General features: G+C 42.1%; 1 protein-coding gene across 1 annotated transcript in view; it reads left to right on the top strand.

The window, feature by feature from the left end:
• tmie (transmembrane inner ear) overlaps positions 1-17,212 on the top strand; it is a gene marked incomplete at its 5' end in the record, with an annotated part of 118,318 nt that overhangs the window by 38,691 nt on the left and 62,415 nt on the right. The gene's annotated exons all lie outside the window — the stretch shown is intronic.

The following is a 17,212-nucleotide window of genomic DNA, read 5'->3' as shown; positions in this document are numbered from 1 at the left end:
TCAAATGTAGTGAAGTAAAAGTAAAACATTGCTCCGCCTGGAATGTTCTACAGTGTGACATTAAACAGCTCTATCTTACAATTATTAAATTACAGCTGGTTTTATAGCTCAAAAAAACTTTGAAAAACAAGCATTCTGACTGTGAGCGGGGTCACCTCTCCACAGATCTGATATGTAACTTGGTCTGGATTGGTCTCCATGAAGAAAGGTCTAATTCCATACTGTGAAACATTCCAGATGAAGCAATAACATCTCCATGGAGAAAAGCTTTTGATGGATCCTGCACCAGAAAATTTTTCACAATGCACCTTTATGTACAGATACCTATTTTCTTTTTTTACTTAAGTACTCTACTTTTACTATATTACTTTCCACTACAGCCAAAGAGGGTTATGGAGAAGTTAGCTTCAAATACCCAAGAATACAGTATAAGTGTTGTATTTACTCTGCAAATCCATGATTATTGCCAAGCTAACACGGCTGGTGCAAACGGAAAGCTAAAACGCAACAATGGTGGAGCACATAATCCTTGGGTGTTAAATAGGCTAACGCAGGATTGACCTCAGAGGCAAAAATCCAAGTAAACATTGACATCAGAAACTGCAAAGTACATCTTTACATGAGACAAAAGTGAATTCTGAAATGTTTCGTCATGTTGGAGGTTTGAATCAAAAGCCCAAAAGAGTTTTGGTGAAGTCTGAAGCTCAGTATATGTGACATTCAAATCCAGTAATAGTTTTCAAAATAGATTTAAAATGATTGATAGAAGCAACAGGAATTTTAACATCTGTGAACAGTGTTGACTGCTACAATAACAGTTTTTAGTTTAGTTTAACCCAATACGGGAATACTGGAATGTCAAAATATTTTTTTCAAAGATTTACTTAAAGTTAAAACTATTTTTAAGAATAATTCATGACTCACAAAAGATTTAAACCTCTGATAATGGATAAATGTTATTTTCTTTTGAAAACATAAGCTTACCTGGAGTTGGAATTTAATTCAGTCTTGCATTCACAGTCATCTTTGGCTTCACTATTCAGCAGTCAAAATGCTTGGGTCCACCTGATGACATCATCTGGTGGCAATCAATAAACTCTTTCTGTATTGTCCTGCTCCTGCAAAATTTGTATTACTTAACTTAAAAGGCCCATATTATGCTGTTTTCTGATCAATGTTATGATGTTGTTTTCTCATCACAAATACTCTGTTCCACATTGTGATGTGGATATGTGGTAATACAGGTGCTCCATTGTGTTTTTAAACTCCATACATCTTCAGCATATGGATGCATTTGGATAATTTCAGCCCTGGACATAAAAGACTGATAAAGATAAAATGCAGCTGTTAACTTAAAAACTATGGCTACATGACATCATAAGGTGTAACAGAGCATTTTGAGTTTTGGAGATGTAGACAGATTAATAATAAAGAGTTACTCAAACATGTGTGAATGAAACAAAACACAACATTCAACAACAACATTCTAACATGGCTTAAAGCTCACAAGAATCAAATTTGTGTAGGGACCTTTAAAGGCTAACTTCCATTGTTTTTAATAGACATTGCATTCCTTCTTATACCAGCAGATTTGAATTAGCGCCCTTTGCTGGTGTTTTGTAAAACAAAAAACTAAAACTTTTACACATACTTATTTTGTTACTGCATAAACAATGATGACATGTTCAAAGTAGTAGCCAACAACATTAACTAATTTCAGATATATTGCTGTCTCTGGATTGTTTCACAGTATGGCATTAAAGCTTAAATCTTCATGGAGACCAAACCAGACCAAGTTACACGTCAGATCTGTGGCAATGTGACCCTCCTCACAGCCAGAATGTCTGTTTTTCTTGCTATTTTACAGCAGTAAAACCATCTGTAATTGAGTAAATGTAGTCTAGAGATGTTTAAAGTCACATTGTGGAACACACCAGGCAGAGCAATGGCATCTCCATAAAAACAAGCAGCTGAGGGACCCTCAACCAAAAAGTTACGCAGTGCACCTTTAATTGAATGCTACTTATCTTAGTTCCGATTGGATAATGAACTTGGCATGCATTAAATTAATCTTCCGGTAATGACTCGTCTAGACCAATAGTTATGGTCAATTTCTCAATTCACTTAAAAGTTCTAGAGGTTTTCAGCGCTTGATTTATTTCCCCCCGAGATATTGCTCCGCCAAAACACTGATGAAACTGTGTGACACCTGGATGCCACCAAATACATTAATCTTGTAAGTGATTGCGTTTATTGGAATTATAATGAATCCTGTGTAAAGTAATTAGGAGAGAGTGACAACAGCATCAGACTGTTATCTCCCTGGTGTAATGGATCTCTGAGGCTGAATCACAAGTGTCTGTCTTTGTATGAGTTTTTCTATGTTCCAACCATAGACTGGGTAAAGAATTGGGCTAATAGTGGAGCAGATTAGGTCTCCAAACCACAAGAATCGTTCAGGTAATGGTACAAGCACCAAATTTCTCATAGATTTAGCTAACATCATGCTCTTTTAGAAAAACCCGTTAGCCACCTGAAATATTCAACATGGCAACCATTTTTCAAGATGGCCGACCAAACAACTGATTTCACATAAGTATGAGCTAAAAGACAATAAGTCATCATGTTCTTAATCAAAATTAATGGAATAAATCAAATTTGCAAATATATACATATACAGTAATGCAGTGTCAGGTATTCTACAAATTTTACACCAAAATATATTTAATTTTTCACAAAATTCATTAAATTTTCTGAAACCAAAATATCCCAATAACCATTTGGGAAGTAGAAATAAAAACACGAGCAAAATTAAAATAAAATGTAACATATTGACATAGGTTAATTTCAGAAATAGAGCCATTAAAATAGAACCATTCATAGTGCTGTTTGTGCTTAAGAACTATCGAAAAAAGTTTGCCATCATTAAGATTTTTGGCACATTCAGCCGATAATTTAACTGCATTGTTGATGTTTGTCTTAGTTCAGAAGCTGGTTCTGTGTTATCACATAAAAAAGCATTGCTGGGGCTTCTGCACAGTTCTTCTAATTTTTGAATGTCCTTCGTCTGAGTCCACTGTATCACAAGCTGCTCTTTTGTTTACCCGTTCAGGTTTACTGTTACTGAACAATCATCTGCAGCTTTTCTTCAATGCCACGACCATCATTCAGTCTGTTATATCCTGTCAATTCAGATACGGCTATTGAACTTTAATACTACCACTAATATTAGTATAACTAATACTAAAACTACGAGCTGGTGTATTTACAGGGATAATTAGAGAGCATTTGGGACACTACACCATGCTACATTAACTACATTAAATATTAGAATGTTAGTAACACTACAGAGTCGACTCTGAACCCCATGCTGAGTTTCACAGTATGCCCTGGTTGTGCTATGACCCCACCCATTTCTTGAATAAACACATATATATTCTTAAAAAAACATATTTTAGCACATTGGTACTACATATATTTAATATTTCTTCAGGCAGGTTTCAATAAGATTTGTCTGTGAGATTTCTCTCTACTGTGTGTTATTATTTAATGACATTTATTTGTAGATATTATAAATATAATGAAAGGTGATAAATAACCATCAGAAATGATTTGATGAATAATTTCACTCAAAATAGAAATAATTAATTAAATAACAAACCTATGCTTCGACATTTATACATATATAGTTATTATACATATATACTATGGCGGCCATCTTGAAAAATGGCCGCCATCTTGGATATTTTTCGTGTCTAACGGGCTTTTCATAAAGACCATGTTATTATCTATCTCCACTCCAAATTTGATGCTTGTACCACAAACTGAACGATTATTTCAACTACCAGCTCCACTAAAGGGAGTGTGACATCACCAGTCCAATAAAGCTCACAGTGCTAATAGTTATAGGAGCTAATTTGAAGCCAGGTCCATATTAAGTTATTATATTTATTTACATGCAAAATTGTGAAATCAAAACACCAGGATCATGTAGAGTGGGTTAATACAAACATTTTAACAACAAAAAGTTCACTGTAGCAGTTGCAGAGAAGGGGGTGACAAGTCTTTTTATTTACTCCTTGCATCTTCCTGATCTCCTTCAGGATGAGTGACAGCTTATCCTCACTTCCAGCCTCATTGCTCAAATCATCTTGGCTAACAGGATAGTTAAGCCTCTTCATCTTTCATGTATTTCTTGAGTATCGGAGCAGCCTTCTTTTAACTTGTCATTTCGTTCCCCTCTCAAAAAAATTATAAAAATAAAAAATAAAACTCACCAACATAACAAAAAAAATGCTACTTAATTTGGTTTTAGAGGAGTTTTAAAATCAATTTGTAGATGTGGCCTTTTTACACTTCCATCTCCAGTGGCGACCTGGAAGCACTCTGTAAACAGAGTATACGCCGGGGTGAATATTTCAATGTAGATCCAGAGTTGGTGGAGCCAAAAGTGCCCCCATGAACACTTTTTATTAGGAACATGGTGGCTAGCAGGTTAGCTATGTTCATTGTATATACAGCCGATGGATGCAGTGTTACGGTGATACTAGGTCACATAATTACTATATTGACTTATCATTCAGCACATGATAGATGGAACCATTTTTGGGGACCAGTATTTATCATAGGTATATTTTCTTTGTATTACTGGGGAACCTTTTATTTCTCTGTACTACAATAAGCCTTGGTCTGTAGAGTGTTGAATAAATAACTTCTGAGTCATTAAAGGGTCCATCTGAGATGTTATAATGTTTTGCCTCATCAAAAATAGACCTGGAGTTGTGTTTTGTTTCATGCACACATGTTTAACACACAAACTCTGCATAATGATATTCAATATTATCATTTATCTTCTATATTTTCCTACACATTTATCATACTTCAAAATGTGTCATCGTGACAGGCCTATACTGTATCCTGTTGATTGTAAAAGCACATGGTTAGCTTCAGGCCCTGAAATGTCAAGTGCTGGGATGTAACACCTTTGAATTGTAAAATGTCTCTAAAAAGTGAATGTAAATGTAGCTGCGTACTTCTCAACTCTGCCTGGAGTTGTAGTATACTTCACTGATACTTGTTTCATTTATCCATGAATCCAAAGTAGTCTTCTTGGAGCACTCAGAAATGCTCCATTTGATTGTTATGTCATAGGTAAAAATCTGAAATTCTCCTACACATTCCATAAACCACCAGAGTTGTTTTGCAGTCAGATTGTTATTTTAAGTAAAAAAAGTGAAATTCTTTTTTTAAAGGAGAATTAAAGCCATAATATGTTCTTGTTAACGTAACTGTGACTGCTATTGACTCTTATCATTTGTATTATTATTACAGTGCACTTTACCCAGTCTATAATGAAATAATTTAGCAATTCCAATGTACTGCTTGCTTAGTCAGCATGATGTTCAGGAGCTAAGTAGCCTATTAAGATAATCACTAAATGCTCTGTTGGAAGGCTTGACAAAATGTGGGACTCTCTAAAAACTCAGCATTTCATCTGGGGACAGGACTTAACAACAGCTTCTATGGCGACCATGGCAACCCACATTTAAACAGTGTTATCCTATTGACCTTAGCTGCCAGGTCTAAAAAACAGACTTTTTTGACAAGACAAAGCTTAAATTAGAGCAAAATTTATGACAAAATATTTTACTTTCTGTTGATGTATCAGACTAGCACTTTTCCCCCCAAATACACTTATGCCAGAAACTTTGTATTAGTGTTTCGAGTTGCAAATGTTGATTTGTGACAATATTTATTTCACTTTGAGGTGAAGATTAGGGTAAGGATTAGGGTTAGGTTTGTCTCTGAACCTTAAAATTTTATTAAAATGAACATTTTTGGAACATGCACTTGAACATGTAACACTAACCCCCGCCCCCGGACAAAATGTGTAGAATTTAGGGAATCCCAACTGAATATATTGCTAACATTTTGCTAACATTTTTTGCAACTTTTAAAATGTTTTTGTAAATTTTTTTTGGACAGTACAACCACAGATCCAAAAAGGAGAAACACCTTTTGGTTTTCATTTTTATTCCTATCTCTTTTGTTTTATTTATGTTTATTTTTTTACCCAAACTATTGCAACACCTGTCAAGCACATTCGATTTTTAAAGACATGCTCACAAAATGTCCACTGTCCTGATATCTTGGCTCAGTTATCTCCTTGGATTGCTAGGCTCTCTGAATTCTAGCCTGAAATTAGAAGTTGTATGACGCACAGTGAATTTTGTGAATTGTTTTACACATCTGCCTTGACTGCATGCTTCTCTTGCTTCTCTTGACCCTTGTTAAATCTAGGCAAGCTTATACTTTGCATTCCTCTATTAAACGTGATTGCTGTCAAGCCATGTGGTCTCGCCAGTGTTTAAATATTCTCTGGCAGCTCCCTGGATTTTGAATTGTCGGAGGAGCTCGCCAGGTTAAAAATGATGACAGATCAGCATTGACGTGTACGCCATACGGTAATGATTAAATGAATTAATGTTTTTTTCTGCAATTTAACTAGAGATTGGAATCCACTGAGATGGGTTAGTCAAATGGGATAAACTCAAATGAAGATTCAGCCCATTCTAGAGATGGATGAAGTAATTGTGGAGTACATTTGTGTATTTGTCTTGGTACATTGGGCAAATAGCCGGAGGCAGGGGGATTGGATCACTGCAGTAGCAAAAGCATTTAATTGGCAATTCGTTCACTTTAGAAAGAGTATTATCGCCATTAGTAAAACACAACAGAACAGAGGATTCCATGTGGTTTATGAGTGGAAGTAATTAAATTTAATGATTTAACATATGCAAATTGATATTAAATGGAAAATGAAATGGGCTACAGAGCACTATCAAGGCATTACTGGCAATAATGCAATAATGCAATGCAATGTAGTAAGATTCAGACCATATACTGTAGACTGTATAAAAAAGTGGACTAAGGCTACATTCAGACTGCAGGGCTTAACGCTCAATTCCGATTTTTGTGTGAAATCTGATGTTTTTGCGAGGTCGTTCACATTTCCAGTTAAATGTGACTTGTATGTGATCCCCTGTGTGAACGTTAAACGGCGAGAAAGTGTCCCGCATGCGCACTGGAGGACACGATGACGTCAACCGAAGCGAGCGTGCTCTGTGTTTACAGAAGTTGTCCAAACATGGACGCGAGCATTGAGCACCTGGAGATTTTAAAGTTCCTCTCGAACCGGAGCCCGAACATGTGCAACTTAGTTGTTTAAAGGAGGAGATTGAGAAGGAGAAGGACAAGGTTTTTGGTCGTGGCGTTTTGTGGGACAGCGGCAGCGACGTCCGTTGAAAGGAACATGTGGATGTGGAGACGTAGCCAAGAGTGGTGAGTGGCGATGTGCTTCACTTCAGTGACAAGGAGTTCATTAACAATTTTCGCCTACTTCAGCTCAGAATAGTGACGTTTGTGGCTTGTTGATAACGTGTAGGTCGAATGAATGCGCTTTGGCCGTTCAGACTGAAGTCACATGTCAAAAGATCGCATACGTATTGGTTTTAGGAGCACATATCCAAGTGTCCTGGGTCGCATTTGAAAAAATCGGATCTGTGTCGATCATTACAAGATCAGAAACAGGTCACATAGAGGCCAAAAAATCTGATTTGGGTCACTTCACGCTGCAGTGTGAACACAGCCTAAGTGAATGTGATGTCACCCATAGCGTTCAGCTCCTGTCAAATGAAGCTCATCGTGGCTGCAGTTATAGGGTGAATTTGAAGACAGTATGAAGTATCGCATGCATCATAGCAACCAAAGAGCCAACCCGGAGCGATGTTGTTGACGATAATGACCCTTCCCGCCTGCACCACTGGTTATTAATGTTCAAATCTTGATTTATGGACAAAATTGAGAAATAAAAACCCCAAGATCCTGTAGAGCGGGTTCATTTGAACATTTTAAGACCAAAATGAAAGCAGCAGTTAGAGACAGGGGTGATGGCGCCCGTGATCACTTCCTATTGGAACGCAGCAGCTATGTCTATTTATACATACAGTCTATGAGTCACATAAATGCTGTACCTGAGTTTTATTGTCTTAAAAATGTAAAAAACACAACCAAACTAGTTAACCCTATGCATTCTGTGCATCCTAAATATTCACCATAATACAATATATTTGGGGCAAGACAAATGTTGCAAAATTATGTGTAAAGAAACCTATTAACATGATCCATTGAAATAATTGTCAGATTCTTTAATTTTACCCAACTGTTTGGAAATGAGGGGAGGACATGCAGTCAGTTAACAGTTTAATTTGGTTAAAGCACAATATTTAATGCCAATAAAAATGTGTATAAAAGAATCCTAAAGAATATAGTAAGTAAATATGAAAATGGCAAATATTAAAATATTCAGTTAGGATAAAATCAGAAATAAGACAGTTCGGATTCTGCGGTCACTCCCAGTCTCCCAAGTCAGAGCGCCCTATACACGAATCCACTCGGGTGTTCCAGCACGACTTCAGTAAACTACAAAGCCACACCACCCGCAGAACACGCAAACACACACGGAGCAGACAGCGACCGCACAGCGAAACTCTCCCACAGACACAATCATCACTCACTCACTGAAAAAGCGAGTGCAATGTGCCACTTCTAGACACAACTGAACAACTGAGTCACTGCGAACATGCCGACAATCCAGCGGTCCGAGACAGCACCCTCCCTACACGCCACAACTGAACAAAGCCCAGAGTCACCGTGAACGCCACAAACAAACAAAACCACTGACCCATCCAACTGTTGTGTTTCCTTTAAAGTCCGGTGAGGTTTATTAGTGAAAAAAGCTTGAAAATAGACCATTTAATAACATTGTGCCTTACAATCCAGAACGCCTAATAGCCCGGAAAATACGGTACTGAATACTATAGCTGAATTGAATAATTTCTATTGAAGATACTAGTACAGCCAAATGAAGTGAAGGGACTGCTGTATTCTCTCCCATCAATAAGATACATTTCACTGTGATGTTAAGGAAAATGATCCAGTGCAAGCAAAGGGAGGTTTGGACACATATAGTACACTAGTCTTGGGTTTTCTATTGAAGCTATGAAATCTTTGGCTCAACCCATATTCATATCTATTCTTATCACGGTAGGATTAATTAAAGGGGTATTATGCTATTTTCTGATCTATGTTAAAATGTTTCCTTATCAAAAATATATCCCTCCCCCTTGAACTGCCACCTTATCGTGGTGGGGGAGTTTGTGTACCCGAATGATCCTAGGAGCTATGTTGCCCGGGGCATTATGCCCCTGGTAGGGTCTCCCATGGCAAACAGGTCCTAGGTGACGGGGCAGACTAAGAGCAGTTCATAGAACCTCTATGAATAGTTTAAAAACAAGGACCGTGACGTCGCCCGGTATGGCGCAGCCGGGGCCCCACCCTGGAGCCAGGCCTGGGGTTGGGGCTCGAAAGCGAGCGCCTGGTGGCTGGGCCTTTGCCCACGGGGCCCGGCCGGGCTCAGCCCGAAGGGACGACGTGGGCCCGCCCTCCTGTGGGCTCACCACCCGCAGAGGGTTTCATAGGGGTCGGGTGCGCTGTGAACTAGGCAGAGGTCGGGGTCAGGGATCCCGGCAACCTAGTCCACGGACACAGAACCTGGCTGTAGGGACGTGGAACGTCACCTCACTGGGGGGGAAGGAGCCTGAGCTTGTGCGGGAGGCTGAGAGGTACCGGCTAGATATAGTCGGCCTCACCTCCACGCACAGCTTGGGCTCTGGTACCCAACCTCTCGAGAGGGGTTGGACCCTCCATCTTTCTGGTGTTGCCTGCGGGGAGCGGCAGCGAGCTGGTGTGGGCTTGCTTATAGCCCCACAGCTCAGCCGCCACGTGTTGGAGTTCACCCCAGTGAACGAGAGGGTCGCGTCCCTGCGCCTTCGGGTCGGGGACAGGTATCTCACTGTGGTGTCGGCCTACGGGCCGAACAGCAGTGCAGAGTACCCGGCCTTCTTGGAGTCCCTGGGAGGGGTACTAGACAGTGCACCAACTGGGGACTCCGTTGTTCTACTGGGGGACTTCAACGCCCACGTGGGCAACGCCAGTGACACCTGGAGAGGGGTGATTGGGAAGAACGGCCTCCCTGATCTAAACCCGAGTGGTGTTCTGTTATTGGACTTCTGTGCTAGTCACAGTTTGTCCATAACAAACACCATGTTCGAGCACAAGGGTGTCCATAAGTGCACGTGGCACCAGGACACCCTAGGCCGGAGGTCGATGATCGACTTTGTCGTCGTGTCATCTGACCTCCGGCCGCGTGTCTTGGACACTCGGGTGAAGAGAGGGGCTGAGCTGTCAACCGATCACCACCTGGTGGTGAGTTGGATCCGCTGGCGGTGGAGGAAGCCGGAAAGACCTGGCAGACCCAAGCGTGTCGTGAGGGTCTGTTGGGAACGTCTGGCGGAACCCTCTGTCAGAGGGATCTTCAACTCACACCTCCGGGAGAGCTTCTCCCAGATCCCGGGGGAGGTTGGAGATATGGAGTCCGAGTGGGCTCTGTTCTCCACCTCCATTGTCAATGCGGCCGCCCGTAGCTGTGGGCGTAAGGTCTGTGGTGCCTGTCGCGGCGGCAATCCCCGAACCCGGTGGTGGACACCGGAAGTAAGGGATGCCGTCAAGCTGAAGAAGGAGTCCTATCGGGTCTTGTTGGCTCGTGGGACTCCTGAGGCAGCTGATGGGTACCGACGGGCCAAACGTGAGGCAGCTCGTGCGGTCACAGAGGCAAAAACTCGGAGCTGGGAGGAGTTTGGAGAGGCCATGGAGGAGGACTATCGGACGGCCTCAAAGAGATTCTGGCAAACCGTCCGGCGCCTCAGGAGGGGGAAGCAGTTCTTCACCAACACTGTTTACAGTGCGGGGGGAGAGCTGTTGACCTCAACTGGGGATGTAGTCGGACGGTGGAAAGAATACTTTGAGGATCTCCTCAATCCCACCGTCACGTCTTCCGAGAAGGAAGCAGAGACTGGGGACCCAGAGGCGGACTCGTCCATCACCCTGGCTGAAGTCACTGAGGTGGTTGGCAAGCTCCTTGGTGGCAAGGCTCCGGGGGTGGACGAGATCCGTCCTGGGTATCTTAAGTCTCTGGATGTTGTGGGGCTGTCTTGGCTGACACGCCTCTTCAACATCGCGTGGCGGTCGGGGACAGTACCTCTGGACTGGCAAACTGGGGTGGTGGTCCCTCTGTATAAGAAGGGGGACCGGAGGGTGTGTTCCAATTACAGGGGAATCACACTCCTCAGCCTTCCCGGTAAGGTCTATTCCAGGGTACTGGAGAGGAGAATCCGCCCGATAGTCGAACCTCGGATTCAGGAGGAGCAGTGTGGTTTTCGTCCTGGCCGTGGAACACTGGACCAGCTCTACACTCTCCATAGGGTGCTCGAGGGTTCATGGGAGTTTGCCCAACCAGTCTACATGTGCTTTGTGGACTTGGAGAAAGCATTCGACCGTGTCCCTCGTGGTGTCCTGTGGGGGGTGCTCCGGGAGTATGGGGTTCGGGGCCCTTTGCTAAGGGCTGTCTGGTCCCTGTATGACCGGAGCAAGAGCTGTGTTCGCATTGCCGGCAGTAAGTCAGACCTGTTCCCGGTGCATGTTGGACTCCTCCAGGGCTGCCCTTTGTCACCGGTTCTGTTCATTGTTTTTATGGACAGAATTTCTAGGTGCAGTCAGGGGCCGGAGGGGGTCCGGTTCGGGGACCACAGGATTTCATCTCTGCTGTTTGCAGATGATGTTGTCCTGTTGGCTTCATCGAACCAGGACCTGCAATGTGCACTGGGGCGGTTTGCAGCCGAGTGTGAAGCGGCTGGGATGAAGATCAGCTCCTCCAAATCCGAGGCCATGGTTCTCGACCGGAAAAAGGTGGCTTGCCCTCTCCGGGTGGGTGGAGAGGCCCTGCCCCAAGTGGAGGAGTTCAAGTATCTCGGGGTCTTGTTCACGAGTGAGGGGAGGATGGAGCGTGAGATTGACAGGTGGATTGGTGCAGCTTCAGCAGTGATGTGGTCGCTGTATCAGACCGTTGTGGTGAAGAGAGAGCTGAGCCGAAAGGCAAAACTCTTGATTTACCGGTCAGTCTTCGTTCCCACCCTCACCTATGGTCATGAGCTCTGGGTAATGACCGAAAGGACAAGATCGCGGATACAAGCGGCCGAAATGAGTTTCCTCCGCAGGGTGGCTGGCGCTCCCTTAGAGATAGGGTGAGGAGCTCAGTCACACGGGTGGAGCTCGGAGTAGAGCCGCTGCTCCTTCACGTTGAGAGGAGTCAGTTGAGGTGGCTCGGGCATCTGTTCCGGATGCCTCCTGGACGCCTCCCTCGGGAGGTGTTCTGGGCATATCCCACTGGGAGGAGGCCCCGGGGAAGACCCAGGACACGCTGGAGGGACTATGTTTCTCGGCTGGCCTGGGAACGCCTTGGGGTCCCCCCAGAAGAGCTGGAGGAAGTGTGTGTGGAAAGGGAGGTCTGGGAGTCCCTGCTTAGACTGCTGCCTCTGCGACCCGGCTCCGGATAAGCGGAAGAAAATGGAATGGAAAAAAATATATATATATCCGGAGCTTTGTTTCATTCACACATGTTTAACACACAAACCCTGCATATTTAGGCTCTTCTCTCAACCAGAAAACACTCTACATCTTCACTAGAGTCATTTGGATGATTTCAGTCCCAAAATTTCTGATCTCTCCTGAACAAAAGGTAAAAGGAGCAGGTAACTACTGTTTAGTTTTTTTGTGCAAGAGTCTGTTACAGCGTGTAACTTCTACCTTCCTTCAGCGTGTCCAGAAGTCCAACTTTTTGTGTGATGGTTTGCATCTTCCTCTGCCTTTTGGGTGCGAGCGCAGGAGCCTTTGTCGGTGCAGAACGTTTCGTCGACGTTGTGGGTTTCGTCGGGGAGAAAACTTGCAACCGTACAGCACTTCAGAATCACTGCTAGAGATTGAACATGTATTTAAATTTGGCAGCTGAACACATTCTTTACTGTACTGTACAGGAGACAGGAGTCCCTTGGCCAGTCAGGACGCAGTGGGAGGAACGCAATACGCATTCATACAATGTAAAAAAAAAAACAGGGCATGCAAAATGGCACACAAAAAAAAAAAAACATCTGCGAGACAGCGAAAAGTGAACTGCGATAGAGGGAGGGACGAGTGTAAACCAGGTCTAAACCAGAACTGACCCAGGTCTAAACCAGGTCTAAACCAAAACTGACCCAGGTCTAAACCAGGTCTAAACAGCGTGGAGTTCTTTGTCAGTCCTTTCGCCCGCGGTTACCTGAAGGTCTATGAGGGCGCATCTCCGGCGTTTCACTGCTGCTGATATCGAGGTGATTTTAGCGAATTTGTATGAAGAAAAACCCACCACTTCAATCCAGGTTAAAAAAACACTGTAACGCACGTTACTCACATTTGTACCGAGTAAAATATTACTATTTTTTCCCCTATAATGCCTTACATTACTGCGTTACAGCAAAAAGTAATGCATTACTGTAATTCGTTACTTTTATAACGCGTTACTCCCAACACTGTTTACAAACAACATTTCAGTTACAGTCACCTCTGATTAAGAGTTATTAAGACTTTGAATTCATTTTAATTTAATTAATTCTGCACAAATCTGCCATGTTTTTCAGTCCCTTGTGTTATTTTTTCCTTTCTTTATTCCTTATACAGTTGTTTATATACGGATGGACCATGCGTGTCACTGATTTGATCCACCTATCAATCACGCCCATCTGAAACAGTGAGATTCACGGGTGACCAGACTTGAAGTGTGTATTCAAGATCCCAGGCACTTTCTAAAACAAAACAAACATGTTCTGTCTCCTAAAGGCAAAACTTTATGTAAACAATAAAGTTTAGTTAATCAGCACAGCTCTTTTCCTCATCTGAGCGTCTGTGTCACAAACTCCAACTGGAGCTCCCAGACAATAATGTTTATTTTTGAAACTGGACTGTCCATTCTGTGCCCGGGGGCCACATCTGGAGTAGAGCCATGCCAGTGAGGCTCAGCTAACTCCTCAGCAAAGCAACACAAACTTTTAATTCTCAAAATGCTGCTCAAAAGTATTTATGACAGAGAATGGCAATAGACAGACTTTGTTTTCATACATTTAAAGAACCTTATATCAAAGTGGTGTGCTTTTCTTGCTCATAATATACGTATACCTCTGCGCTATTGGAAGTGGCATCTCAGAAGATTAGGCATCTCCAAAACACACTATTATTTTGCATTTAGACAAGCTGCAACTCATCATTTTTTGACACTACTGGAACTGAGCTGTGGACTAAAACACAACAAGTGTCTGTGGTACATAAAAAGAAAAATATAAACACAATATGTTGATTATCTGGCAAAAAAAAACAAATATGCATGTAACTTTTTTGGTGGAGGTCTGCCACCTGGTATCTCCATGAAGATGTTATCCCTTTGCCTAGAACGTTTCACAGTACAGAATTAGACAGCTGTCTTCATGTAGACAAGCTGATTATCCATCACTATCACCACCAGAAAAGTAACGTAGTGCATCTTTAAAATATTGTTTGTTTGTTTTGTTTTTTTCGTGAAAAACATAACTGAACCACCAATCTTCCAGTTATATCCTTACAAACTAAGCAAATGCCATCACAGCAGATGAGTCTGAAGTTAAAGGCTGTGCTCTGATTCACAGCTACTTGGAAAAACTATAACACAAAGTTTACGGCATCTAATTTAAACTCTGCAGTTTCATTCATTTACCTGTGGCACAACTGAGGCTTTGCAGGGACACACATTTGTCACTTCACCACAGAAATGCTTTCAGAACAAAATCACAGGAGTAAAGCTTTAATATGTTATGCTAAATTATACTTTGCATTATCAACAAGTGCCACTAATTGATAGCCTGGTGAGCCAGTCCCTCCTAGTTTTTGTTTGAACACAGGAGGGTCTGGGATCAGGCTACAGGAAATCATCTCTCCCAAGTTGTTTTGACAAACTAACTTGCTCTGCACACAACAGAGCACAGCCAGCTTACAGTTAACAGCACCACCTCTGCTGCTCTTATATCTCTGTGGGGCTTTTGTGAAGATGCGCTGATGTGAGTAAACACTGACAGATCACACAGTGGAAGGTGAGCTGTGAGTGAACATCACTGACAGTAGTTTAAACACTTTACAAATATAATGAATACTTCACTGGAAGCCACTTGTGTTTTTGACGGTTAGTTGTCTCAAGGCTAATATTAAATAAAAAGTAGAGCCTGACCGATATGGATTTTGCTGTGGCTGATATGAAACCGATATAATGTTAGTTGGAGCTGCCGATAGCCGATATAATCGCCGATATCTTTAGTGATGTAAAAATTCACTGTAAATGTTGAATTGTTTAAAAAACTTAGGTTTGGCTCTGGTGGATTTTAAATTGGGTTTATTTTGGCAACATTTATTGTTATTCTGCCTCTTTACATCATATTTACAGATAGTAGGTTGGCCTAATGGCATTTTTGCATCACATTCTAGTCACTAGTGATGGGTATTCCAGTTCTTTTTAGAGAACCGGCTGTTTTGGCTCGGCTCACTAAAAGCAGCTGGTTCTTTTGGCTCCCAAACGGCTCTTCAGATTGTTTTGTTGCAAGCAGGTCTAAAGCACATCTAAAGCAGGACTGAACCAGGACTGAACCAGGTCTAAACCAGGACTGAAAAAGGACTAAACCAGGACTAAAACAGATCTAGGCCACGTGTAAAACAGGACTAAACAAAAACTGAACCAGGACTGAGTGTCAGGACTCAGTCTCTATCTCGTGCCCATTATTAGTCCTAGTTTATTTATTTTATGCTAAACTACAGCCAAATATGCACGTTTTTTTTTTTTTTATTATATGTACACGCAAATTTCTCAAAGTTTCGTTTTCAGCCGCTGCCGCTGTCAAACTACCACGAGTCTGCATGCGGTGTGAAGAGAAAAAAAGTGAGGGAAAGAGAAAACACGGCTCCCAATAAGGAGCAAGCTCCCGTCGTTCGCTTCAAAGAGCCGGGTTTAAGAGCGATTTCGTTCGCGACCGACCCGTAACTACTAAAGAAACTAGAGCTATTAGCCTTTAGCCGTAAATACGTGTGCGCCGTGGTAATTAATTATATGTGCAAATGTCATAATTCACACGTCTATTCACAGCTCATTTACATATCAATGCAGGTCCAGTAACAAATATATGGCCAATGTAGTCACTTTACAATAGACCAATAGAAAACAGCCTGTTTATGTGCGGGAGCTACAGCAGCTAATCAATAACAAATAACCAAAACTAGCTTCAGAGTCGACATATTTTCAAGACTCACTGCTCTCACAGGCTCCTCCTCACATCACAAGTCTGAACTAATAAATGTCCTTTTAATCCAGACTCAAACCGATGGTCCGTAAAAAGAATATAATCTCAGTGTTTGGATCTGTGTCTGCGGGTGTAAACAAACACATGTGAGTGATGCGACTCTGTGGTGTGTTCAGGGACAGTACGGACACACGCATAGACAAATAACTCCGTAGATAAATACTGATGTGGAGCCACATATTTGGACATTTTTCTGTCTGTAAATTGGATTAAAAGAACATAATGTAGAGAGTCTAAGATTTTTAACGACGTATCACATGCCCTCGTGAAATATCGGCCCCTATCAGCAAGCATATCAGCCGATAGCCGACATGCCTCCAGGTGCCCATATCGGCCAATAATATCGGCCAACTGATATATCGGCCAACCGATATATCGGTCGGGCTCTAATAAAAAGTTTAAAACATAAAATATAAAATAAATAACTAAAATAAAGACAAAGATGTTTTTCACTTCACATTTGAAAAGTTACATGTTTATTTTAGAGTGACTCCCATAGAGATATAAGAGTAGCAAAAGTAACTTTGTGCACAGAGACAATTACAGATGCTTATTTGCAGCTTGTGTCTTATGTGTGTTATTATTATGTTTCCTTTTCTTTCTTTCCTGTAAGCCGCCATGTTTGATTGTACCCTATGGACTGTGTGCTCCTTTTATTGGAAGGCAGACCTGGTTCCATTTGTTTTAGTTTGACAAGTACGGGAAAGGTCAATTTTACTGTTCAGGAAAACAGATTCACTTCAGTTTAGACCACAGTGATGTCAGCAGCTCAGGACTAACCTCCCATACTGATGAACTAACTTGAAACTGAGGCTGTGTCCCAATTCAAAGGGCTGCAGCCTCCGAAGGCT

This window comes from Boleophthalmus pectinirostris, unplaced genomic scaffold (assembly GCF_026225935.1).
Source record: "Boleophthalmus pectinirostris isolate CB_2022bp ecotype Guang Dong unplaced genomic scaffold, ASM2622593v1 HiC_scaffold_16, whole genome shotgun sequence".
Classification (NCBI taxonomy): Eukaryota; Metazoa; Chordata; class Actinopteri; order Gobiiformes; family Gobiidae; genus Boleophthalmus; species Boleophthalmus pectinirostris.
Note: the sequence above shows the minus strand (reverse complement) of the source record. Positions and strands in the feature narration are given on the sequence as shown.